General features: G+C 43.5%; 2 long non-coding RNA genes across 3 annotated transcripts in view; one reads left to right on the forward strand and one right to left on the reverse strand.

Annotated features, from left to right (window-relative positions):
- Positions 1-19988, forward strand: part of LOC137228842 (uncharacterized) — a 29581-nt gene extending 9593 nt beyond the window's left edge. Inside the window, exons 3-8 of the long non-coding RNA XR_010945377.1 lie at positions 59-136; positions 11433-11510; positions 13484-13938; positions 14720-14827; positions 17951-18132; positions 18962-19988. This is a non-coding gene — a long non-coding RNA (uncharacterized lncRNA). The remainder of the gene's footprint in view (positions 1-58; positions 137-11432; positions 11511-13483; positions 13939-14719; positions 14828-17950; positions 18133-18961) is intronic.
- Positions 8594-26779, reverse strand: part of LOC137228843 (uncharacterized) — a 30526-nt gene continuing 12340 nt past the window's right edge. The window contains exons 2-4 of one of the 2 annotated variants that reach the window (XR_010945379.1): positions 22514-22653; positions 21104-21169; positions 8594-14488 (exon numbers count right to left, since the gene is read on the reverse strand). This is a non-coding gene — a long non-coding RNA (uncharacterized lncRNA). Of the gene's footprint in view, positions 14489-21103; positions 21170-22513 lie in introns of both variants that reach the window. The other variant, XR_010945378.1, reaches the window with a different exon arrangement.

The following is a 26779-nucleotide window of genomic DNA, read 5'->3' on the forward strand; positions in this document are numbered from 1 at the left end:
TCTTTTAAATAAAATATCTAATAATTTTAGGTAATCTTGTTTTCTGGTTTCTTTTCAGATTGTTCTGTTTCTTCTGGTTCTTGGAGGGACGGGAGACATTCATCCTCTTTTGACTGTCCCTGTTGACTTTCCTGTGGTGAGTAATTATTTGTATTATGTGCAGTGTTTTTCTTGCAAGTGCATCTTGACATTTTTCAGATTGGCATGTTTTCTCCTGAATGGTGATTTCTTACATAGAAAGTAACTCATTGTCTGATTCTAGCAACATGTAGACCCAAACTATTGCAGACTCACCTTCAACTACAAACATACAAAAATTTTGGATAAACTATAACAACAGCACAGTTTTAAAAACCTATCTGAGGGGGAAGAATAGAGGGCATCTCTTTTTTTTCTCTGTAAGTCCCTTTAGCCCTGAGTCCTTAATGGTTTTGTGTTTTTAAGATACCCAAGCACTTCACCTGGGTGAGAGAAGCTTTCACGTTAATTTCTGAGTTGAGATTCTGCACTAGCTACAAGTGTTCATTTGATTGTCACTGTGCATGTGGCAGGCTGGACACTTCTTTCTTTCTTTTTCTGTTCTTCCCTGAGCCCTGGGCAGAGCAAGCTAGGTGCAGCATGCCAGGTTGGTCCTGGTGGTTTTTCTGTGAAGGTCTTTCACAGAGTCAGTAACCTTCTAGGGTTCAATGCCAGTCTCAATTCAAGCACCATGCCTCATGGGGCCAAAGTCCACGTTTCCTGTCAAGGTGTGAGCACCAGTATTTCCGCCCATGAATGGTAGGACACCTTTCTAAATCTTACTACCTCCCTACCACATCAGGCTGCCTCTACGTTAGGTCTGTGCTGGCTGGGAGTTCTCTTTTCATTTCTGGCAACTAGAGATTCATTTTAATATTTATTTGCTCCCCTTGATATGTTTTAGAAACTACTGTGTTGTTATAACTTATCCAGAACTCTTAGGTTGTGGCGAAAGGTGCAATAGTTCAGTGCCCCACGTTGCTAGAACCACTCGGTGCTCTATTTTCTGTGTGAGAAATCACTGCTCAGGGAAAAAAATCGCCAACCTATAATTACTTTTATAGGAGCTTATTAAAACATTGAATTTTCATAATGACAAAAACCTGGAAATACATATGTGAGTGTGTCAGAATGGCATCTACACCTCCAGGTAAGAAAAGTGTTCTCCATTGCATCAGTCACTTTTACCTTTTGTGTGTTAGTCCAAGGCCACGTTGTTTTAAACCTGTGTTTCGATAACGAAACTTTTCAAAATTAACATATGGAACCACGCTTTTGCTAAACTATTTACTTCTCATTTCTTGTTTCCAGGTTTAGTTTAATATTATCCTTCACTTCAGCTACCATACTTTGTAGAAAATGCGTTCTCTTGCAGAGCCAAAGAAATGTAAAACAAAAATGACACACACACATGTCCCAAAAGTGTCCATCTGTTCATTCACCCTTCTGGAATTTAGGGATTTTTTCATGTACTAGTATGGAGACTTTTCCCCTTTAAGACTCATGTATTTGATATTCTGTGGGACCTGGTAAATCCATAACATAACCTGAGATAAGTTCCAGGGAGTAAGATAACATTTGTTATTTACAAGCCATTCAATCCCCTTGACAATTGAGTGTTATTTTCTCTCTAAGAGAAATGGTAAAACGAATGAGAATGAAAATTAAGTGCTGGGAGTTGGCAAAATAGGGCTCTCATGTTGGTGAATATTGCACACGGGGAGAATGACAAGTGACAGCCAGCTCGGAATTACATTTCATGGGAAGGTACTGCATAGCCAAATATAGACAGAGGAGATTACTGCTCATTGAAAGCCTGTTTTGAAATATTCCTTAAGATTGTTAAGAGATGTGTTTGTTTTCCTATAGCCAAAGCCCCCAGAAAACCCATAGCAGTTCTATTCCTTGCACCGTTCAAGACGAGAACCGTTACCAATAACACCCCCTCAGCCAGAAGCTGTGTTTACCGAATCAGCCCTAATTACAGCTTTAGCTGAGGTTGTGAGGTCAAGAGAAGCAGTCACATCTTTCTCAGAAGGAAAACATGAGGTTGGAAAATTTGATCTGCAGAATTTGTTTTCCCACCCCAAGTATAGGGGATCTATCCAAGATATACAAATGATGGTGCGTTTTCAGTTCTCTCTTGTAATCCTGAAAACTACAAAAACAGCGTTCAGGCAGCTGCTAATACATGAACAGGTTGGATCTCTGAAATGCATTCATAAGTATAGGAACAAGAATGAAGGGAAGACCAGCTCAAAAGCTGGGTGACAGTTTAGTCCTTTGAGAGTCACATTGTAAATCAACCCACAAGGGATCAGGGTCAGGAGAGCAAGGTCACTTTAAGACGGCAGAACTTGAAGGTTCCAATGTATCTATGACAGGTGCATGCATGGATGACACGTAAATTGTTGTGATTCAGCAATTTATTGCTAAAGTTTTCATCGTGAATCTTAACCTCGATCCAGTAACCTGGCAAGTTGTGCTAAAGAGATCCTTAAAGATATACAAAGTAATCACATCAGTGTTGTTTATAGAGAAAAATAAAAAAATAACCAAAGGTCAATGATGTTGGTTAAAGAATTGTTAATACTTGTTCACAATTATTTGTAATTGTTAGTAATTTCAAAATCATGTTACAATATAGTGCACGAAACCCAGGGAAATTCTTCAGTTAGCATCTTTATTTTTGTCTTCCACAGCTTCTTCCGACTTTATTAGGTAGGGGGAATTCTCCAGATGGAAACTTAGGGAGCCCCATGTTTTTTTGTTTGTTTGTTTGTTTGTTTTGCGGTATGTGGGCCTCTCACTGTTGTGGCCTCTCCCGTTGCGGAGCACAGGCTCCGGACGCGCAGGCTCAGCGGCCATGGCTCACGGGCCCAGCCGCTCCACGGCATGTGGGATCTTCCCGGACCAGGGCACGAACCCATGTCCCCTGCATCGGCAGGCGGACTCTCAACCACTGCGCCACCAGAGAAGCCCGGAAGCCCCCATGTTTTGTTTTAACCATTCTTAGCACGTAATTCTCAAATCTTAACACCTGGTTTTTGTTTTTTTTTTTAGCACCTGGTTTTAATATAAAACTTCTCTATCTAACTCGGACCCTCTGCAGGCAAAAAGTCTGGAAGGGCTGGTGGTTCTTACTCATTCTCCACTCTGTCTCCTCACTTTCCCCCCATTTTCCTGAACTGTTCAGGGTTTTGGTCAGGGAGGGCAGGAGGAGGGAACAGGAAAGCTTTTGACTGGTTCTGTAATGAGAGGAGCCCTTCTCCTGGAGCCTGTTTGGAGGTCGAAGCTCTCTTTCTCTGGTTGGCCCTTTGCTGGCCTTTCCTGAGACCCACCACTGGACTTGCTTAATTGCATTTCTCTTGATTCTGTCATGTGTTCCTACCACTTGGCCACTTTCTTCACAGCAGCCCACTAGACAGAGACTTTATCAAGTCCCAAGGCCCCCAGGAAATCCTCTTGGGCTGCATTAAAGATGGTCTGACCAGCTTTCCCTGACTATGAGGCCGCATCTGGTCCATAAGAAACATGCACCTTCCTTTCCTCTGAGGGCGGGTAGGCTCAGCCAAGTGCCCAGCTCCGCTGTTCAGTTTTCCAAGCAAAAGCCAGACATCAGCCTAGTGTATCTCCCCCACAGAGGAGAACACATACCAGATCAATTCTGAGTGGTCCTTGAAGATTTTCTCTTTTTTTAAAATTTTTTTTCGGTGCGCGGGCCTCTCACTGTTGTGGCCTCTCCCGTTGCGGAGCACAGCCTCCGGTCGCACAGGCTCAGCGGCCACGGCTCACGGGCCCAGCCGCTCCGCGGCATGTGGGATCTTCCCGGACCGGGGCACGAACCCGTGTCCCCTGCATCGGCAGGCGGACTCCCAACCACTGTGCCACCAGGGAAGCCCCAGAAGCTTTTCTCTTTTAATCAAGAACTTGACGTGGAATGGAAAGCATCCCAGGCCCCATATTGGGATGCAGATTCTTATAGCTCCCTAACTGCTCTATTCATTGAAGTCTTTCTAAAACCTTTCTCGATCTCCATGCTTGTCTCTTTATATACTTGATGTGAGGAAGGGGCCTAAGAACTATGAAACTCATTTTTTAACATCCCCTTTGAAATCCCCACCATGTGGAATGTCTTATTTTCACTCTCTTGTCTTTGCCATGCGTTGCATATCTGTATCTCAGTGGAAACTTCATGCCACATCTGGGGATGTGAACGGCCCTTATCCAGTAACTCCAGCCCCTTTGATAATGTCAGTGTTGAAGTTTTGGGGGAGACGTTGTGTATAGAAAGGGAATTCCTGAAGTTAAGTTTGTGGGAAAGGTCTTTAGTCAACTGAACTGTTTTGTTAGAGGGAAAAAAAAAAAAGTGAAGAATATGATTTCTGTTTGTCAGAGGGAAAAAGCAAAAAGAGATTGGGAAGAGGGGAGAAAGTGCATGGCTGAGTAACATGGCTTAAAGACCGATGGTCCCTAAGGAAAAGGATGTCTAATATTCAAGTGTAATGGCCTTCACATCCTGAACTTGAAGTCAGCTACGCATCAAACAAATCCTTGTTGGGATAATTTGTTGTTACTCACCAGTCAAGGAAAGAGCCTTATTTCCACATTTGGGTCTATGGCCAAAGCAAAATAAAGGAAGAGCTGTAAGCTAGAGAGTGGAGAATGGAATTGAGAAGAAGCAGGAAGTTAGAGTCACAGGTGATCATTAGAATGTGAGACCCCGGGAAGTTGCCAAAATCCCGAGGCCTCTTATCTAGATCACAAGGAGCAGAGAGACCCTGCTGACACCTGGCTTATGCATACAAGTGTACATATTAAAATGTCTGGAAGATGTTAACTGCGGTTATTGCAGAGTGGTGGGATTATAAAAGATCACTATTTTCTTCTTCATTTTTTCCCACTAATATATGTTTCTTAGATTCTTCTACCATATTTTTGTAATTAGAAAAAAAGCAAAGTTGAGTTTAAAGGAAAAATAAGAGAAAAAATATGAATCAGAACCAGGTGAGTCAGGGAGACAGGAATCCATGGGCTCTACCTTGGCAAGTCCATTCTAGATGTAATGACCTGTTGGCCATGACACATTTAAATGTAAAATGGTATATTTCTGTTTTGTTTTATATATGCATCAGTCTCTGAGATTAGGTAACATGCATCCATCCTGAAGGTACCTACCAAACAATAAAGACAAATAATAATTTTCAAAAATGTATTTCCCTGAAGAGCCAAGAAAGCTAAGGAACAAACATCAAACTGTAGTGACTTCAATAAGGAAAATGTTCTCTCACAGGGCCTTTGGATAGCCAACCGCAAGCTTTGCCAAGATACATCTTGGTGGGTGTTGGGAAGGTGGGGACATTTTGTCCCCTAAGAAGAAAGCCAGGCATAGTGGTGGGGCTGGTCCTCGGGTTCCAGCCTGGCAATGGCTCTCTGATTTTCACAGAACCTCCCTCCACGTGTCTGCTGTTTCCTAAGGGGTATAGAGGGGGAGGGTGGCTGCTTAGGGGGCAGGTCTTCCAATGGTCATGGCAGCTGGTAGCCGAGGCTGTAGGTGCCAATGGGCAGAATTGTTTGCAAAGCTAGTGCTACTTGTAAACGAGAGTGGTCCCCAGGTAACCACACTTGGAGAGATGAGGTACATCTTGCCTTGTGTATGGAAAGGTCTTACTCTCCACCTCGATCAGAAATAATAGGCTTAGCAGGGGACATGCCAGTGTCCTGGCTCCTCCTGGAAAAGGGCCTTGGGTTAGGTGAGTAGACTTTCCTTTACTAGGGCATCCTAACAGATGGAGAGAAAAGGAGGAGGGCGGGAGGAGAGCAGTAGAGAGCTGTCACTGGTTCAGTCTAATAAAAAAAAGTAGGTTGACAGAAGTGACACCCAGATAATACAGTGGTACAAGGTTGGGCTCCAGAGTTTGACTGCTTGAATCTGAATCGTGGCCTTGCCACTTAATGATCAAGAACACATTTCTTTCTTTTTTTTCTTTTTTCTTTTTTAAATTTTTATTAGAGTTAACTTACAATGTTGTGTTACTTTCTGCTGTACAGCAAAGTGAATCAGTTATACATATACATATATCCACTCTTTTTAGATTCTTTTCCCATACAAGTCATTACAGAGTATTGAGTAGAGTTCCCTGTGCTATATAGTAGGTCCTTGTTAGTTATCTATTTTATATATAGTAGTGTGTATATGTCAATCCCAATCTCCCAATTTATCCCTCCCCCCTTCCCCCCTGGATAACCATAGATTGTTTTCTATATCTGTGACTCTATTTCTGTTTTGTAAATAAGTTTATTTGAACCATTTTTTTAGATTCCACATATAAGCAATATCATATATTTGTCCTTCTCTGCCCGATTGACTTCACTCAGTATGAGAATCTCCAGGTCCATCCATGTTGCTGCAAATGGCACTAAATTGTTGCCCTTTATGGCTGAGTGATATTCCACCACACATATGTACCACATCCTCTCGGTCCATTCCTCTGTCGAGGGACCCCTAAGTTGCCCATGACCTGGCCATTGTGAATAGTGCTGCAGTGAACATTGGGGTGCATGCATCCCTTCGATTTATGGTTTTCTCTGGCTATGTGCCCAGGAGTGGGATTGCTGGATCGTATGGGAGCTCTATTTTCAGTTTTCTAAGGAACCTCCACACTGTTCTGCCCAGTGGCTGCACCAGTTCACATTAAAGAACACATTTCTTCACCACTCTCATTTGTGAAACGGGGATCATCAGGGGGCCAGTCTAACAGGTTACTATGAACATTAGATACGCTATTGCAGGAAAGCACTTACCAGGGTGCTCAGCACAGAGTCCATGATCAGTGAATGTCAGCTCTGAGGACAGGTGTAAAGGCCTGTGGGTGGGTGGTCATAAATCTCTCTCTGCACCCACCCCTCTACCCCACTTCCTAACTTGCTTTCCCTCCTGGGTCCTCCCTTGTTGACCACCAGGCACCAGTCTTCTTGCTTCTTATCTGAGATTGGCGTTCTCGATTTAATGAAAATCATCAGGGTTAGCCTGTTCAGTCAGTACTAAGCTGCCAGGTCACCCAGATGTTTTGCACTGGTCTCCACCAGCCAGGAAGAGGGATAATTATACAGGCTGTTTTTAATTGAATCCACTCAACAAGCTCCTCAAATAAGTATTATTATTAGTCTATTTTTATAAAATGTGTAAACCAAGGCTCAGATAGGATAATTTACCCAAACACACATAGGAAAAATAACCCAAACTAGTTTTTTCTAATTTCAAGATGAGTGTCTAATTTTTGAAAATAAGACTGGAAAAAAGATAGGTTCTTTCTTCTTTTCTCTTCTCTATGAATATGTGAAAAAAAAACACCAATATTATTTAACTTACCACTTTTTGAGTGTAACATTATCTAAATGCCGTTGAAGAATCACTAGTTCCACAAGAAGTTAATGCATAATAGACAAGAAAGGGGAAAAGAAAAATGAAAACAAAACAGATTTCCAGATCAAAGCAGTTTGGGTGATGTTGGATTAAACCAAATGAGAAAAATTGACTTACTGTGGGAGTTCTCAGACTCTTCCACATGTAGATCTCCAGAACTGTGGTATGAAATACTATATTACCCAAACTATTCTGGGGAGTTTTACATAGGAAATCCTTCTTGTTAATGGGAAATCTTTCTGGATTAATATTCCTTTGAAGTTCTAATCTATTACCATTTGGAGAAATTTTCAAATATATTTGACAGGTTCTGTACAGAACATTTTGAGATGACATGGAAAAGGGGCAAAATATGAAAATAAGTTTCTGTGTAAGTTACTGTTGTTAATAATAGAGTTCGTGATATGAAAATCTAAAAGTAGTGACCCCAGTGAAAACCAGGTGAGAGGTTTCCTGAATCCTGTGCGTGTGTATGCGTATGCATGTGTGTCTAAGGATATGTTTGTGTGTTTTAGCACAGAGGTATAAGAGCTTTTAATTTTTGCATTATTTATTGTTTTGGTCCATGTTCTTAGAGGAGCATAAAGCATGGTATTAAAAAGGTAATACAAGAATTGTTCTTGAGACATGATCACTCTGAGATGAGGAAAGGTAGAGGGGACAGGTGTAAGTAAAATAAATGAGTGTAAGGGGAAGACCAGAGTAATAATTTCTCAGTAGACAAAGTGGTTTTTCATGGCTATGGCAGGAAAACAGCTGTAGTAGGGTTTCCTGGCACTCACTTTTTAAAAACTTTAAACAAACTTAAAATTTTTTTCAAAACAGTTTTAGATTTATAGAAAAGTTATGAAGGTGGTACAGAGAGTCCCCATGTGTCCCAGACCCAGATTCCACTATTATTAGCATCTTACACTCATATGATACCCTTGTCACAATTAGTGGACAAATACTGATACCTTGTTATTAACTAGAGCCCACACTGTATTCAAATTCCCTTAGTTTCTATTTAAAGTCCTTTTCCAGGATCCCACCCAGGACATCACGTTACATTTACCTGTCATCTCTCTTTGGGCTCTTCTTGGCTGTGACAGGTCCTCAGACTTTCCTTGTTTTCAATGACTTTGACAGCTTTGAGGAGTCCTAGTCAGGCATTCTGTAGACTATCCCTCAGTTGGGATTTGTGTGATGTTTTTCTCATGATTAGTCGGGGGTTATGGGTTTGGGGGAGGAAAACCTCACAGATAAATTCATTCTGATCACATCATATTTTTAAAGCTGCCAAAGAGATGGTGGCAAAGACTATGTGTTCACCAAAACCTGTTTCTATTTTTACCTAAGCACATAGCTAGCCTACATTTCTTAGCCTCCTTTGCTAAGCGAGGTCATGAACCTGGGCTCTAGCTAACAGAATCCCCAAGCTTTAACCACAAGCTTTAACCGTCCCATGGATTTTCCATATTATTCCCTCATTCCTCACCTGCTGGTCTAATGCAAAGACTTCAGTGGAGGACTCTGAGACCCTGGGAAATGGCAGAACAGTGAGAATGAAGGATCCTGGGTCCCTGAATGACCCCGTGGAGCACAGCCCCAAGTGGCTTGCAGTACACTGGGATGGGAATAAGAAGTTAACCTTCGTTAAGCCACTGAGGTTTGGCGACTGTAAGAAACAGAAGTTAACCCTCCCTGAATCATATAGAGTTGATCAGGGTGAAGCTCTATGCTGGTCACAAGGTTGAGAAGAATCCATTTTTGAGTAAAACCCCTTCCCCTTTGTCAATCTGGCCAGTCAGGGTGTTTTCATAAAGAACCAGTCTTATGAGTACCCATTCCCTTTAACAACAAGTCCTTCCAGTCTGGAGGACTCCCTGAAACACAAGATCTTGGAAACCGTTCTAACTGAATGCAGACACCGGGCTGAGAAGGGGTCTGCCCTGAGGGCCTGCCTCCTGGCAGACACACTCCTACTGCCACACACAGCCTGGGGACTTTTTGTGTGGTGAACTGTTGGCATTCAAGGGAGGAAGCAGGAAAGAGATTTGGGGGGATATGTGTAAATGGATTCCTGGGTTAAAATAGACAAATCTAGAAATAAAGTCACTCTGAATGTGTTTCCCACACAGCGGAGAGTTCACACTGGGTCTGCCATTGTCTCTGGGAGTTCATTGTCTGAAAGGCTCCACCAGGAATGGCCCATGGACAGTCTTGTTACCTCAGCGCAGTTGAATAGAAATGGCCTAATGCCAGTGTCACTTGAAGGATGGGAAACTGAAACATCCATTCATTCCTACCTAGTTCTCCAAACCTGAGTGATACTAAGAATCATCTGGGGAGCACTTAAAAATCTAGAATTTAGGGCTCTACTTTCAAAGATTCTGACTCACAAGGTCTGGAGTAGGGCCTGGGAATCTACGCTTTAAAAACACTACAGGAGGTCATGATCAGCCAAGTTTGAAAATCCCTGATCACAACCATTTTCAGTAATCATCTACACTAATTTATTTTGCTGCATCAATCGCTTAAAATCAGCATGTGTACACACACACACACACACACACACACACACACACACAAGCGTGCACACGCCATCAAACCATGCAAAGCAAAAAGCCTCCATTCACGCCACTATCAATTAATCAGTCTTCTTTCTGAGACAAGAGGCTCTTATTTGAGTTCCAGCTCTAATTCATTGTCCGTCTTTTCACTCCTGACTCCTTCAATGACCACCAGACTGCTGGGGAGAAAAAGTCTTCTCAGTGTTAAGCATCCACTTCAATATCTCCTGCCTGTAACTGTATCTCTCCTTTAATTAAAAAGTTCTGCTTGCAGTAATACTTGTCCTTTTGTTTAAAAAGAAATTCACAATTCTGGGAATTCCCTGGCAGTCCAGTTGTTAGGACTCCGCACTTCCACTGCTGGGGGCCCGGGTTCGAACCCTGGTTGGGGAACTAAGATCCTGCAAGCTGTGCGGCACGGCCAAAAATTAAAAAAAAAATTTTTTTTAATTAAAAAAACCCCACAATTCTCAGGTATGTTATTGGGAAATGAATAGATTTCCAGTATATGCCATACGTGGGCTAACCTATGCTCTCCATTTCCATTTGGTCATTCCCAGTTTCTCCAACCTGCTTCTCTGGGTGCTGTGAGTGCTGTGTCAGATCCCTCAGGTATTATGTCTGCCATCTTCCTTCACCTACCAGTAAAAGAAATCTAATGATAAAAACAGAAAGGGAATTCAGAAAGCTGAGTCAAAGTTTTCTTAGGGATCCTGTGTGGCCGTGCAACTCCCCCTAGTTTCATTTTCCGTCGTTTAAAAAAACATCTCTTCAGTCATCAGTTCAAACTGATTCCTGGGATTAACGTCAAGTTTGGTAGCTTTTCCCTTCAGGGATTATCACCTCCAGCCTGGCAGTCACACCCCCAAGCCCTCTCAGTAGCCTGGAAGAAACTGGAACCCACCAGGAGAGGCTGGGATTCTTTTACCGTTTTCAGACCCCTTTTATCGATACTGATCATGGTTTTCCAGTATGAAAATGCTACACATTGAGGTGCAAGTAAAATGCCCCTTCTCACTTCTTAAATCTGATGTGAGACTGATGGGGCGGCCGTGAATTAATTAATAAAAATATCTAAATTTGATGTTTCTTTTTTAAACAGTAGCTAATATATGTAATGATCAAAGAGTCACCGGACGTCCCACCAGAATGTTGGCCATTGCAACTCAATCCATTCACCACATCATCCACCCCAACACACACACACACACACACACACACACACACGTTCTCATATACAGCCACTTATAATTTTTTTGGAAACAATGAGATTCACGTGCAGTTGCAAAACTTCACAGAGAGATCCCGTGTACCCTTCATCCAGTTTGCCCCAATGTTTTCGTTTTATGTAACCACAGTTCAGTAAAACCAGGAAACTGGCATGGGTACAATGTTGTCACACTTTAAAATATATATATTATTATCTGCTTCTCCAGGCAAAGGCTCCTTCTCAGAAGCTGCTGACTTTCGCCAAATCAGCATCAAATCACAGCTGCCCTCCCGTGTGAACCCAGGTTGGTGGATTCAGTCACATGGTTTGGTTTGTCTTGGAATTAGATTACGGTTCCCCCAATTTAAAAAAATTCCCCAAAGGGAAAAAAAAATCATCAAGCTAATTTCACATGGTGTGTACTCCAGTTATCGGTTGTTGTGTAAGAAACCACCCCCAAATGGAGTAACTTAACCACATTTATTTTGCTCATAAATCTGCGATTGGGACAGGATTTGGTGGGGACAGTTGATCTCCGCCCATCTGGATGAGTCTGTCTCGACTGGGAGGCTGGCTGCACCTGACATGGGCGAGGGCAGCGTGAGGGTAGGGCGCGGGGTCGTCTGAAAGCTCCCTCAGCCCCGTGCAAGTTTACTGCCTCAGCTGAGAAAAGTCAGAGAGCTGGGAGCTGGACCCCTGCGCTTCTCGGGCACGGCTCCCTCTGCAGTGTGGTCTCTCCTCAGGTTGCCTCCAGCACGGCAGCTTCAGGGAGAGTGTACTTTTTTTTTTTTTAATTTTTTATTGGAGTACAGTTGTTTTACAATGTTGTGTTAGTTTCTGCTGTACAGCAAAGTGAATCAGCTATGCATATACATATATCCCCTCTTTTTTAGATCTACTTCCCATTTAGGTCACCACAGAGCATTGAGTAGAGTTTCCTGTGCCATAGAGTAGGGTCTCATTAGTTATCTCTTTTATACATAGTAGTGTGTATAATATAGGTCAATCCCCATCTCCCAGTCCATCCCACCCCGCCATTGTCGCTTGGTATCCATAAGTTTGTTCTCTACATCTGTGTCTCTACCTCTGCTTTGCAAATAAGTTCATCTGTACCACTTTTCTAGATTCCACATATAAGTGATATTATGCGATATTTGTTTTTCTCTGACTTACTTCACTCTGTATGACAGTCTGTAGGGCTGTCCACGTCTCTGCAAATGGCACTATTTCATTCCTTCCTATGGCTGAGTAATATTCCATTGTATGTATGTACCACATCTTCTTTACCCATTCCTCTGTCGATAGGCATTTAGGTTGCTTCCATGACCTGACTATTGTAAATAGTGCTGCAGTGAACATTGGGGTGCATGTCTCTTTTTGAATTATGGTTTTCTCTGGGTATATGCCCAGGAGTGGCATTTCTGAGTCATCTGGCAACTCTATTTTTAGTTTTTTGAGGAACCTCCATACTGTTCTCCATATCGGCTGTACCAATTTACATTCCCACTCACAGTGTAGGAGGGTTCCCTTTTTCAGGGAGGGTGTACTCCTTACATATCAGCTCAGGGTTCCCAAGACATGTGGGAGAGAGGCTGAAAGAGAGAGAGAGAGAGACAGAGCGAGCAGCTGTAAGCTCTTAATGGTGCAGCCTCAGAAGTCATGTAGCCTCACATCCATGATATTTTATTCATTGGGGTAGTCACAAAAAGGCACACTTTCAAAGACAGGGGATTTAGGCCTCACCTTTTGTTGAAGCGTTGCAAAGTTTTGGAAGAGCGTGTGAGACCAGAAATGTTGTTGTGAGAGATCAGGAGGATAAACAAACCAGTGGAAAAAAAATCTAAAGAGATGTTTCTTTTTTTTTTCAAAGCAAATAACCTATGTCGTGGTCAAAATTTTATTAGGTAGCCCCTTGAAATTCTTTCAGAATATTTGCCTTCCTCCATTAGCTCATAACTACAGCCACAAACACGCACACGCACACACACGTGTACACACATGTACAGACAGAGCTTGATGATTTCAGAGCAGACAGAGACCAAGAAACCATGGCATTGAGTGTGCTGAGTCCAGACAAATGATATTTACACACACATCCAAATTGGAAGAGAAAATGTATTTCTTTAGGTTTCAGACACTGTAATAGATATAAAGCAAAAATGAAAACCCGTTGCAAAGTTCTAAAAAACAAAAATACATGCATATGTATACCTATGCACACATGCACACACAGACATCACTTTTTTTCTATTACTGTACTTTTAGCTCTGTCCTCAGCCAAAGCTTCCTTCTCAGAAGTCAGAACTGACTCACTGGCTGTCCATGAATCCAACATCAAGACACTACTGTTGGGACTTCCCTGGTAGTCCAGTGGTTAAGAATCCACCTTCCAATGCAGGGAACGCAGGTTGGATCCCTGGTCAGAGAGCTAAGATCCTACATGCCATGGGGCAACTAAGCCCATGCACTCTAAGGCCGGCGCGCCACAACTGGAGAGCCTGTGCTCTGCGACAGTGACCTGACGCAGCCAAACAAGTGAATAAATATTTTTTAAATGTACACTTAAAAAATAAAAAGACACTCTTGTCCCCTGATGTGGGCTCAGGCTGGTGGGTTCAGCCAGATTGTTTTTGGTTTGTCTGTGAACTGGGCTGTGGCTCCCAGGAGAAGGAACTAAAATCATCCAACTAATTTCACGTGATGTACTAAGAACGCAGCACTACATGAAGGAGGTGAGTGATTAGTTTACCAAGCCATCCAGCCCTATGTAAATGACCTGTGATAAATGACTGGTCAGCCGAAAGAGCAGAAATCATGTCGTATTTCCAAGTTTGTAGTGAAGTGCCATGTGTGTTTATCATTGTTATGAAACAGCACAGTCGACTGCATGGGACAAAACTTTCTGCAATCACAGAAGTGACTTTTTAGTTAAAAAAAAAAAATCACAGTATAAGATTTTATCAGACATTCTTTACTTGGATTATCAATGGTGGCTTGCAGATGGCCTTAGTGTGCTGACAGCCGTGTAATCCGCTTATACAGATATTGACAAGAGTTCTGAATGTGGAAATACTTAACCAAGGTCGAGCTCTTTTGCCTTTTATTTAGGATTTTCATCGTAGATCCTGAGAGTCAGAAAGTACACCCACAGCTTCATCATGGTACACTTCCTGACTCTGCATTCTTTTACTGGATTTTTCTTTCAGTTTCTCTGGATATAAGAGTAGTGCAGTTGAATAGACAATCTTCTCACCTAAAACCTACATGAATCTTAGGGTAGCCCTGTCCAGAGAGAATTGAAGTAATCACAGTATAAATGAGGCATTTGGATAGACTAATGCTTCTTGTAAGTCAAGATTATCTAATTTACCATCAAAGGCCCCAGCTAGCTGTCACTTATCATTTTTTGAGCACTTGGCATGGGCAGGTGCCGTGCTGACAGCTTTAGGTAACATTGCCTCTTTGATAATGACGAATTTCTGTGCAGCTGGTATTATTATTACCATTCTACAGGTAAAGAATCTGCAGCTCCTAAAGACTGAGGAACTTGACCAGGGCCACAGACACCTGGAGCCAGGAGGAACTCAGATTCGTCAGACGTGAACTGCTGCCCTAAGTCAGGTTAGTGCCCTGCCCTTGACAGAGACTTAAAAACTACACAGAAAGGCAATAAGGAGCTTTTGAGATGATGGGAAGAGGCACAGTGGAGTGTGAGCTAATCGAGTGTGGACCCTCCTGAGGAGTATAAGAAAATACTTACGAGTGATGGAAAGCTCACTGGAACTAATGTGGGAGGGTCCCTAGGCCCTGGAAAGAGGTTGGTTCTGAGAGATTTCCACACTTGAGAAGCTGGGGAATCATTATTTTTCCAGCTGAACGGCAAATAACTGTGGTTCTAACTGTCTTGATTTGGCTTTGCCAGTTATTGGTTGACCTGGGGCTGCACTCAAGAAAGATTCAAGAGTGGAGTAAGAAGTAAAACAGGGAAAGAACATAAAACATAATTGATGAAAGGAACTGGGTGTAATTCAGGGAAAAGACAGTAGCTCTGAAGTCATACTGTAAAGAAAACAAGCTGATCTGAGGTTGGACACAGCAGAAATTCTCCCACCGATGCATTCCCAGGGACTTCTATCTGTGTGCACAAGTGTACATCTGTGAGTCTGAGTCTCCATGGTTGGATAGAAGTGGGTGGGTCTGCAGTAATTCTTGTAAACTGTCCAAGTTCCATTGGCAGGGGGGTGGGACTACTTACGCTGCTTCCTGTTCCAGGGGATTACAGTCATTCTCTCACCTCTAATTTTCTCACCTCTAATTTTATCTTATCTACTTTGCTCCAAATCTTCTGACACAGCGCTTCTCAAACTTTAACATGCTTATGAATCATTTGGGAAAGATTGTGAAAGTGCAGCGTGTTCCTTATAAGTCTAGGGTGAGGTCAGAGTCGCTGTATTTCTCAGAAGCCCCTGGGGGTTATGGATGCCCCTGTTGGGGAACCACACTTTGAGTCATGGGGTTCTAAACAGTGAAATCGTCCTAGCACAGGAGGATGAGGACGGTGACTGTCTCAAGAAAACAGCATTTTTCTCTGTCTTCCCACTCTTGTTGGGCCACTACACACCATTTTATAGGTTCTAATTTGTGGCGAGGGCTGAGGAAAGGATGGGCAGTAGGTGCCACAGTCCTAGGCTTGCTCTCTTGCTTTCTCTCCCATCCTCTCTTTGTCTGATCCCATCTGGATGGCTGGCCTTCCTTCCCCTCCAGAGGGAATTCCACTCAAACAGCTGCTTCCTCCTGTGTCTCAAGCAGTGTTCTTACAGAAGAGTTAGACTCTAGAGCTTGGACTCGAGCATGCAAAATCAGCTGGCCTAGCCTTCCACCCTCATTAGCGGGATGTCTAAACCATTCAAAGGGAGAGAGATGCCTATTTTCCTCACCCAAACCACCATCTTTTTTTTTTTTTTTCTTCTTAGCTGTTCATATTTTCAAACATTGGCGTGGGCCTTTGTTCAGCTGGAGACTCGGTCATCAAGACCACATTTGGATTAATTTGGTTCCAGGTCAAACAGTCCAACTTCACACATTTATCCCATGATTTCCTAATGCTATTGAATGACACATCATTTTATTTTTCCCTTTGTTTTTCTCTTTCAACTAATTTATTTAATGGGTCCAAAATGGGGGACTGGACCATAAAAACATGTGGTATTCTAATTGGATTTTGAAAATGTGTAAACATGGCCCTTCAGTGGCTTCGTGTTACCATCTGGACCAAATAGAAACTTCTGACCCTTGATTCCAACTTGCCTCCACTTGCTCCACCTCGGTGTCCCATCTCATGTGTTCCTTCTCTCCAGGATCTCTCTGCTCCAGCAAAGCTGGGCTTCTGATTTTTCAAAACCCATTTCTCAATTTCTGCCTCAAGGCCTCTGCCTGAATTAGTCTACAGAGGAGCAGCAAGTTTCTACTTTCCATTCTCTACACCTTTCAGAAAGGTTTTCAGATTTCAGCTCAAGATTGATGCCTCTAGGAATATTTCCAAAATCCACCCTAACCACTCTTCAACCTTCTGTGATCCCTAGTCCATTTCAGTGCCTTCTGATTATTTTGGCAAAATTTGTGTTCTACTCATATATATTTATGTGTGGGCTTCCCTGGTGGCGCAGTGGTTGAAAGTCCGCCTGCCGATGCAGGGGGCATGGGTTCGTGCCCCGGTCTGGGAAGATCCCACATGCCGCGGAGCGGCTGGGCCCGTGAGCCATGGCCGCTGAGCCTGCGCGTGCAGAGCCTGCGCGTGCAGAGCCTGTGCTCCGCGACGGGAGAGGCCACAACAGTGAGAGGCCCGCGTACCGAAAAACAAACAAACAAAAACAAAAACATATATTTATGTGGCTCACTGAGTTCTTTTTTTTTTTTTTTTGCGGTACACGGGCCTCTCACTGTTGTGGCCTCTCCCGTTGCAGAGCACAGGCTCCGGATGCGCAGGCCCAGCAGCCATGGCTCACGGGCCCAGCCGCTCCGCGGCATGTGGGATCCCCCTGGACCGGGACACGAACCCGTGTCGCCTGTATCGACAGGCGGACTCTCAACCACTGTGCCACCAGGGAAGCCCTCACTGAGTTCTTAACAGAAGCTAACTGCATGCTTCTTACGTGCTGGGTACTAATCCAGGTGCTGGGATCACAGTGAACAAGCAGGCAACGTTCTTAATATCAAAGAGTTTACATTCAGATTTGTAAAGGTGGAGAATGAGCCAAAAACAAATAAATAAACAATAATTTCAGATGGTGAAGAGTTCTTCCTATTGGGTGGTGTAAGTCTATCAGGCAGGGTTAGGGTTAGTAAGTCAGTTTACTTTTGATCTGAACTCTCTGAATGCACTTTACAGAAACCTTTCACATACTGAGCAAACACTTGTAGACTCACTTTATTCAGATGTGCACATTCCAGTTTGCATGTGAATAAAACACGTTGGACCAGGTCTCAAGGGAAGGTTCTTCACGAGGCCATTCATTGCCTGGGAAAATGTCACTGATGAGACTGACCACTGATTTCACTAGTGAGAAAGGGCCATACTGTAGTTTGCAGTGTAGCGCCAGAGTTTCACAAACTTTAATTTCTCATTAGTTTTCCAAACTTTAATCAGATTTATCTGGGGTACTTGTTAATACTCCAGATGACTCTAGTGCAATTGACCTGTGGACCACATAATTAAACACTGTGTTATAACAATTTACTTGATAGCAATCAGGACACGGAGATGGATGAATGGATGGTGTAAGGACAGAAGGAAAGATGGATGCGTGGGTGACCCAAAGATCTTTAAGCTGGAAGCTGGAAGCTGAATTCAGGGGGCATGTGATACAACATACGCTCATGACTCTACCTTTATCCGTCCTGTGGCTCTATGCCTGCGATTTGGGAAGGTGAGCTCAATTCAGCCTCTTTTCTCTAATTTTCGTGAAGAAAAAGCTTATTCTTTGAGCCCCAAATATAAAAAAAAAAAAAACTGGTTTAAACAGGGTATGTGAAATGTAATCTTTCATTCAATTGCCCATCACTTACCATAGAACTTGCATTTTTTGGAACCACATTTCCCCCCCAAACAAGTCACTTTTAAGTCATGTCCAATTTTGTTAGTATAACAAGATATTTAATACCATTGGAATCAGAGGTACCTTCATATTCTAACAAGACCCATAAAGAAACCATCGTGCATTAGGACCGGAAACTACACTTTAGGGTGTCTGAGAGGCAGTAGGATGGTCCCACTGCCACCAAGCACCATCCTACCAGGCCCTCCCCAGTCTAGAGAAGATGGCTTAGTAAGGGCGATGTGGGAATTACAGCGCACTGGTACCAGTCTGTTCTCACCCTAAGCCAGGGGCTGGGAAGAGTATGTTTCCACTTCTGAAACAAAGTGAGGGGGGGCTCCAGAAGAGTCATTTATAACGACTGGGGTACTTGCAATAAAGGGGAATTGACATTTCATTCTTTAATTGGAGGCCTTCCGAACCTCCAAAGGCGTCAGACCTTCCCTTAGGATGTTTCCATTGAAGAGTGGCCGCTAGAGTTCTTGGGGGAGCTTGGTGTGCAGCCCTGAGGGGCGGCAAAGCATGTAGGAATATGCAATCTGTGACCCTCTTCTTAAAATAGTTTTAAAGATTTTTTTGATGTGGACCATTTTTTTTTAAGTGTTTATTGAATTTGTTACAATATTGTTTCTGCTTTATGTTCTTGCTTCTTGGCTGCCAGTCATGTGGGATCCCAGTTCCCTGACCAGGGGTTCAACCAGCAACGCCCCACAACGTTGGAAGGTGAAGTCCTAACCACTGGACCGCCAGGCAAGTCCCTGACCTTCTTTCAGCCTAGAAATTTCTGAAGGCATGAGTATCAGAGCTTGGAGGAACTGTGGTGGAAATGCCTAGGAAGGGCAGGATGGTCCCCAGCCCACCTAGTTTCCTTCCATTCTTGGATGATGTGAAAGAGGCCCCCTGTCTTTCACTGGCTCCACCTGAGGGAGCCCAGATATTAGTGGAGGTGCTGGGTGCAGGAGCCATGGGATTCCTTCAGTAGTCACCAAGTCAAGACCTGGGATGGAGAGCTAATGGCAGACATGGCTGAATTGGGGAGGGTGGGGGGAAGCTTAAAAACCCACATACTCCACCTGTGGTGAAACCACTAGTAGTAGATGGAACCAGGAAGAATCAGAACAATGTCCAGAGGTACCTCTCTCCCAAGAGTGAGTGGACATTTAAGGAAGGATTCTTGAGTCCCTAGCCCTGCTTCAGGCTCCCAAGTATCTAGGTCTAGAGGAAGAAGAGGACAGCATTGATCCAGAGCCAGATCTTGCCCCCATCCTCTTTCTAAACAGTCAGAGTCGCAGCTCTAGCTGTAAATTGGATATGCAATTAAGGGTTTAAATTAAGCCACACTAAGTTTTAATTACCAAATGTGACCAGGAAGTTATGGAATACACCCAAGATTTTGTTAAGGGAGGAGAAAATAGTGGCTTCTACATAGCACAATTGAACACAGAGATTTAAAAAAAAAATACATACGGCTATCTCATTTTTCTTTGGATCTCAGTTGCAATTCCTTCAAGACCCCATTGTCATAGAAGGCTTTACTGAAAGCAATTTTCATGCTCTCATGGTCAAATAATCCAAGAATGTTTATTTCCCTCTTTTCTTTTCCTGACTTTTTGCACACTTCTGGGATTGCATAATGCACTTTCACTCATCGATCACTCCATATTAAATCTTTCCTTAAAAGTTCAAAGTCAAGGGCTTCCCTGGTGGCGCAGTGGTTGAGAGTCCGCCTGCCGATGCAGGGGACGCGGGTTCGTGCCCCGGTCCGGGAAGATCCCACATGCTGCGGAGCGGCTGGGCCCGTGAGCCATGGCCACTGAGCCTGCGCGTCCGGAGCCTGTGCTGCGCAACGGGAGAGGCCACAGCAGCGAGAGGCCCGCGTACCGCAAAAAAAAAAAAAAAAAAAAAAAAAAGTTCAAAGTCAAGTATTTGGTCATTTGCAAGAGAACCTATCTGGCATTGAAGGCTAGGGCTCCAGAGTGATGGGATTAGAAGACAAGCCACAGCACTGTATCCTAAGGCAGGCACACAGCAGAAATGATGCTCCAGCCAGACTCGGAGAGAAGCGTGTGAGCCCCCATTCTGAGCTCATGCTTGAGTTGACCTTTTGTTTACATTTAGTCACTCTTGTATATACTTAGCTTTATTCTGGATTAAGGAGGCCTTGACTTGATGTAAAATGCTTTTAGAAAAGTCTTTTCAATGAGGGCAATCTCCACTGATCAAACCAGACTGTGCAGACTGATAGGTAGGTTAACAGTAAGTCGGGTTAGTGGACAACTTGAGGCACGAGACCCACCCTTTATTTTTATCTGATGACTCTACGAAAATCTTTGTTTTATTGTTACCAAGGTTAAAAACAAATACGTTTGAAAATGAAATCGTATTTGTGTTTCTATTCTTTAATTTAAAAAATAAATTGTGAATCTCTAATGCTAATATTTTTCCAGATCAATAAAATAATATTGTTTTTCCAGGAGCCTCCCCGAGGCCCCTCTTCTTTGAATTTATGTCATCTAACAAACTAATGAAGATGCATGTTATAATGGATCCCTTCACTTCAGGGGGTGATTATGTAACTTTCAGAAATCATTCCACAATCTTAGAACAGTCCTTCTTCAATCAGCCAAGATATTCAGTCAATAAATGCCATTCCATGTGATCATTACTATGGCTGCCAAACTGTGCAATCTTAAAATGGGGGGGGGGGAAGCAAGGAGGGTGAATATCCAGGATAAGACCAGGTATTTGGGGGCAGGAGGCTTTTCAGGTAGACTGGTCAGGGTCTACCTAAGTCCATTCCTACCTGGAAGTCTTCATCGTTGTCTTAAGCCTGCAGTCAACGACCATCGTCCCCCTGAGAGTCTGAAACCTGAAACAAGCATATTTCTTTAAGCACCTTTGCAAAACTGCTTAATTTTCCATGAGAGCTCATTGCCTTGACCTGGCTCCTGGAATTCAAGAAAAGGGTGGAAAGTCGAGTCCAATAAATGACTTTCAGGAACTTCAAACTTCATTATTTCTGATGGCAACCCAACGCGTTTTCCATTGTAAAAAGGGGGGGGGGGAAGGCCAGGTATCTTGTGCTCCAGTAGCTCTTTCTGAGCGAATGAACGCACGCAGTCCTCTTTACCCTGGTTGAGAGCCTCACATTCTGTATCTTGTTGGCTCAGACCGTCTTTGTTTCAAGTCCAGCCCCTGGTTGAGGGTCAGCTAACAAAAGACAGAATGAGGTTCAAATTCTTTAATTAGTTTTGTCAGTGATTCTCTGTGGTTGGCAAATAAAAGAAATACTTTCTGGGAGATCAGGTTCTCACACTGGAACTTTGGACAGGATAAAGCACTTGAAAGGCCAAGATCGTTTTCAGCCCATTGTCCTAGCCTGTCTCTGAACTGGGCTTTTGCTAAAGAGCTCTGGAGCCAAAATTTTTATGTCATCCCCAAAATCATGGCCCACAGGTACCAATAAGAATCTCTCTTTCAGATATTAAAGCACAGAGACCTGCCGTCTTAGAAGGGCTTCACGAAACAGTGAACTCCGTGAGCCAACTGGGAGAAAAACAGTTTTTGTTGGTGAAGGTTTGTGAATGAGCACCGTCTGGGATACAGATTTCCTGAAATGCTCAGAGGTTGAGTCCTCCAAAGTGAGAGTACTTACAGCAGGATGAGGGCAGCTCACCAAGGATGCTGGAACTCGCTTAGAGGTCAATGTTGAAGGTGGAGGGGAAAAAAAAAAAGGAAAGAAAAACTTTCAAAGAAGCATCTTTGGCATGACCATGCCCTTTCATACCAGAAAGTTCTATTCTTTAAACTCGATGTAGGTCCTTCTACGACTGACCACATACCCTGATACAAAGGCAATAACTAACCTTAAAACTATGCAACTTCGTTGATATGGCCATGTCCCGAGACAGAAATTCTTCGTATAGCACAGGATAAAAACAGGATTCCAGTTTTATCTCAAAAATGGGACACTGCAAATTCAGGCAAAACCCACAAAGGAGAAGTGACCATGTCTTTCCGGCTTATGCAGCAGCTGGAGCATGTCTGGAAGGAACCACACCCGCTGCCTCTTCTCTGACTCACCCCCTCCTCCCTCCTTAGGGAATACCCGCCTCACTTCCTGAGCAGGAATAGGTTTCATAGGGAGGCACCTATTCTCTGCCCTCTGCGTCGTCGTCGGGGCACGGGGCAGGGAGAAGGTGTCCAATCTTACCCTTTCACAAATGTCTCTCTTGGGCAGTCTGACTTTCCTCTAAAGGCCTCTAACAAACCCAGATCATACATTCAGTTGAGGGGGAAGTACTTGATTTCAGTTGAGGGGGAAGCATTTGATTTTCCTTTGAACTTGACTGTCTAGGAAAAAAAAAAAGTAATTCCTTGGCTAAAATAAGGGTACAAATGAACTTATCTACAATACAGAAATAGAGTCACAGATGTAGAAAACAAACATGGTTAGCAGGGGTAAGGAGGGGAGGGATAAATTGGGAGACTGGGATTGACATAAACACACTACTATATATAAAATAGATAACTAATAAGGATCTACTGTATAGCACAGGGAACTCTACTTAATACTCTTTACCAATATGGGGGAAGAATCTAAAAAAAAGAGTGGATATTGTAAGGCCAACTGGCCCGAGGCAGGGGAACACAATCAGATTCACAGGTTGCATCAGACCAAAATTCTCCAGACCACCCAGTTCCAGAAACTGCCCTGGAGACATTCCGGACCACCCAGTTCCAGGAACTGACCTGGGGACTTTGAACCCAGCCCAGCCTTCCCGCCTTTCGAGGGGCGGGACTAATGGTCCCCCAGGATACCCGAAAAGACCACCAAATAAGGAATACCCTGCGCCCTCCCAGATTCACCACACCCCTTTCCCTTCTTCCCCTATAAAATCTTGCCCAACTCTTGCCTGGGTGCGACTTCTCTGGCCCCTTTCTCTCGGACCAGCGAACCTCGCCCGGGAGCGCTCCCTAATAAAGCTCACTTGAAGCTTTCCTCTGTTTCACGGTGCCGTTTGTTAAGATCCGACCTTACAGATATATGTATAACTGATTCACTTTGCTGTACACCTGAAACTAATACAACATTATAAATGAACTACACTCCAATAAATTTAAAAAAAAAAGTAATTCCTTGGGAGTATCACTTCAGACTTGAGGCACCAGAGGACTCAAAACCATCTTGGGACCACATCGTGTTCACTGAATGAGAAATTCAAACATCAAGACAGAAAACAAGAGCAAAGAGAGAATACAGAAAGTAGGCATTTGTTTACCACTTTTGGAGCAAAGGCTCATCAATACCTGTTTCTCCCACTGGAGATACGTATTTGACGTGACCATCAAGGGCTGCATCCACCGAGGTCACCCACATCATGCCATCCGTAAGTTCCATTCCCAGCCTGCCGTATCTTGGGAGTTTTCTTCCCAGTGGAAGGGATCAGGCACTTGTTTTATATTCAGAGGAACACTGAGATACAGGCGATTTCTTTTCACAAGGGCAAAGCACTACACACGTAACTTGTAGAATATTCAACTGCACGGTGACTTTTCTGTGTTATTATCTGCCTCTTAATCCAACACACTGGACAAATGTTCCCAGAGGGCAGAGAAGACAGAACTTGTAGCTCACTGATGGGCCCTGACAGCTCTCCGCTTTCGTACCCTGCCCGCTGGGCCTCTGGTTATATCCGCAACGGTTACTTTCTGAACCCAGTGGTATTTGTGACTCTGCCCACGATGTCACCCGTTACTGATGTCTGCACATCAGGCTGGCCTCTTGGCTGCAACAATTACCTCCCCGTGCCCCAGTTCTGCAGCAGGGTTGGAAGTTTTCGTGCTGGGTCTTTTAAATTATTTCTTCTGCCTCCCCTGCTTTGGATTGCTCGAAAAAATAGCAACTAACAACAGTAAGGCTGTCTTAAATTTGCCCAAAAGAAATTGCCTGGGACTTTTCAGAGGCCACATTCAATTTATGAATAAATGAAATGGATCTTCTCGACCAGCCATGACAATAGGCACTGGCCTACATATTCAGGGCCTGAAAGAAGTTGAGGCAATGGGCCTAATGAGAAGCAGTCAGCGAATCTAATGAGAATCAGACAGAAGGCCTAATGAGACATTTAACATGCTCCCCCTCTCCCTCCTCTTCTGTTCGGTTTTCATGGGAATCTGTGTTTGGGGAGCTCAGTTGCACTGGCTACAACAGATACATATGGCCCTAGTGGGGTGATCCAGGAAACCGTAGAAAGGCATGGAGATGGCCAGGGATGGGGGGAGGGTGAACTTGGAAAATATACCCCCAGGCCATGATAATGTGGCAGGGCGGGGTGGGGGGGGGTTAGCTGTTTCTTTTACTTATATTTTAATTGTATCTATGCCTTTTCCAGAATACCATAGAGTCATTGAGCTATTGGTGATGATACAGTAAACAGGCAGAGATTTCAATCTCATTACATCACTGCTTAGAGAGAAATCAAGAGGAAAACTATGCAGGGCTGTTTCTGTGGCTGACGGTGGCCATTCAGAGAACAACGACTGGAATGTAGGTGCTGCACAAAGGGGGATGCCCGGAATAGAGTCCTGATGAGGCAGCGTTCCTTGGAACACTAGGTATTTTCATTTGTTGACCTTGGATGGAGGTGGCAGCTAGAGAAATAGCAGGAGCACAGACTTCCCTGAGTTACAGCTCTGCGTGTCAGCTACCTGTGCTGGCGGTATGCAAAGGAAATACGTATGTGTCCCAGCCACCGTTTGAAATGTTGTCTGACCCATGGATCTATCGGTTTTGTAGTATAGCTTGGCTTTGACAGAGTAGGCAAGATTTCTGTCTCACTATTTAGCTTGCAAGCCCAAGAAATTTGCACTGGTCCTTGTTGCCTGCCTATCCCGTAACAGTCTCTGTGGATACACATACTCTTTGTTTAATTTGCTTGCCCCAGTACATGATTGAAATGCAACTCTATCCCTCTCTCTAGCCACCTATTTATTTATTTATGACAACTCTTCTTTTGGTTGTCAAGGTCTAACTTCCACTGGCCCACCTATATCTTGAGTTAAGGATCTGAAAGTAAATGAAACAGTCTTGTTCTTTAGTGGCGCCACCTAGTGGTCTCACATGGCAACACAGTCTCAGCAGTTAAATGACTAAGGATTTAGAGATCAGATTATCACCTGGGTTAGTGGGGCGTGGACAGAGCAGATGTGCACCAGCATTAATATGTTCCAGGTACCAGGCTCAGAATTCACATATTTCAGCTTTTTAAAACTTTACAAAAATTCTATAGAGTAGATGATATTATTCTTGAAATGCGGCTGTTCATATTACCTAAAATTTCCTGTGGGCAGAGGACTGTGCTAGATGCTTTACATAACATTGCCTTGTTTTTCCTAATAATGATATTATGAGGTGTGAATTATGTGGTCTTTTGAGTCTAATTGCTTGGATCTGTAATGGGCTCCAGCCCCTACTTGCTGTGTGACCCTGAACAGATTACTTAACTTCTCTGTACCTATAGTAACAGCGATATAGTAATAGTACATAGCTCATAAAGTAAGCACTTGTAAAGTGTTTTAAAAAGTGTCTGACACATAGTAAGCATTCAATATATACCAGCTAGTACTATTATTAATAATAGCAGCCACAGCTACTGCCTCAGTGCAACTAAACATTGCTGGACAAAAACCCCACTATAATGACTGGTCTCATACATTTCATGTCCATAAATCTCAAATGGACACTCAACAGTGCTAAACCATCCTACATGTATTTCCTTTCCATGTTCACTTTTAAATTCCCCCAAACAACTATTTCCCACTCCTCTATCCTCATATCATTTACATCATGACCACTTCCACACTCAGCTGATGAACTTGCCTCATTATTGAGAAAACGATTAGCTAGGAGCTTTTTCATTTCTCCCCAGCCATATCTGCTGACCTACCTGTTCTCCGCTCTCTGTCTTTCATAAGGGATGAAGTTCCCATTCCCATCAAATGGTAACGGCTCCAGTCACACACACACCTGGATCTCATGTTCTCTAGTCTTTTCAAAGACTTGGCTCCTGTATTTGCTAAATCATCACAATTTCCTTTTCTCCTGGATCACTGCCATCAGCATACAAACATGCATCCTTAAAATAATCCTGCCTCGAGGTTATAACCCCTCCAGTTAACTCCCATTTTCTGCTCCCTGTTGTTCTAGATACAATGAGGATAAAAAACAATTCATTCTAATAAGACCTCTATTTCCACCAAACCCATCAGCCTGCCTTGGTCAAGGTCACCCATGACCTCTATGCCACCAAATCCATTGGCGGCCTCTCTCTCCTGGCTTTACCTCTCAGCAGAATTTAATGCATCTTCCCTGAGTTGCTGGGACACCAAGCTCGCTCTCCTGCTTTCACTCCCCACTCACCCACCTTCTCAGAGGAACCTTCATGTGTGGATGGGCTCACCTGAGAGCTCCATCCTA

Source organism: Pseudorca crassidens, chromosome 8 (genome assembly GCF_039906515.1).
Source record: "Pseudorca crassidens isolate mPseCra1 chromosome 8, mPseCra1.hap1, whole genome shotgun sequence".
Lineage (NCBI taxonomy): Eukaryota > Metazoa > Chordata > Mammalia > Artiodactyla > Delphinidae > Pseudorca > Pseudorca crassidens.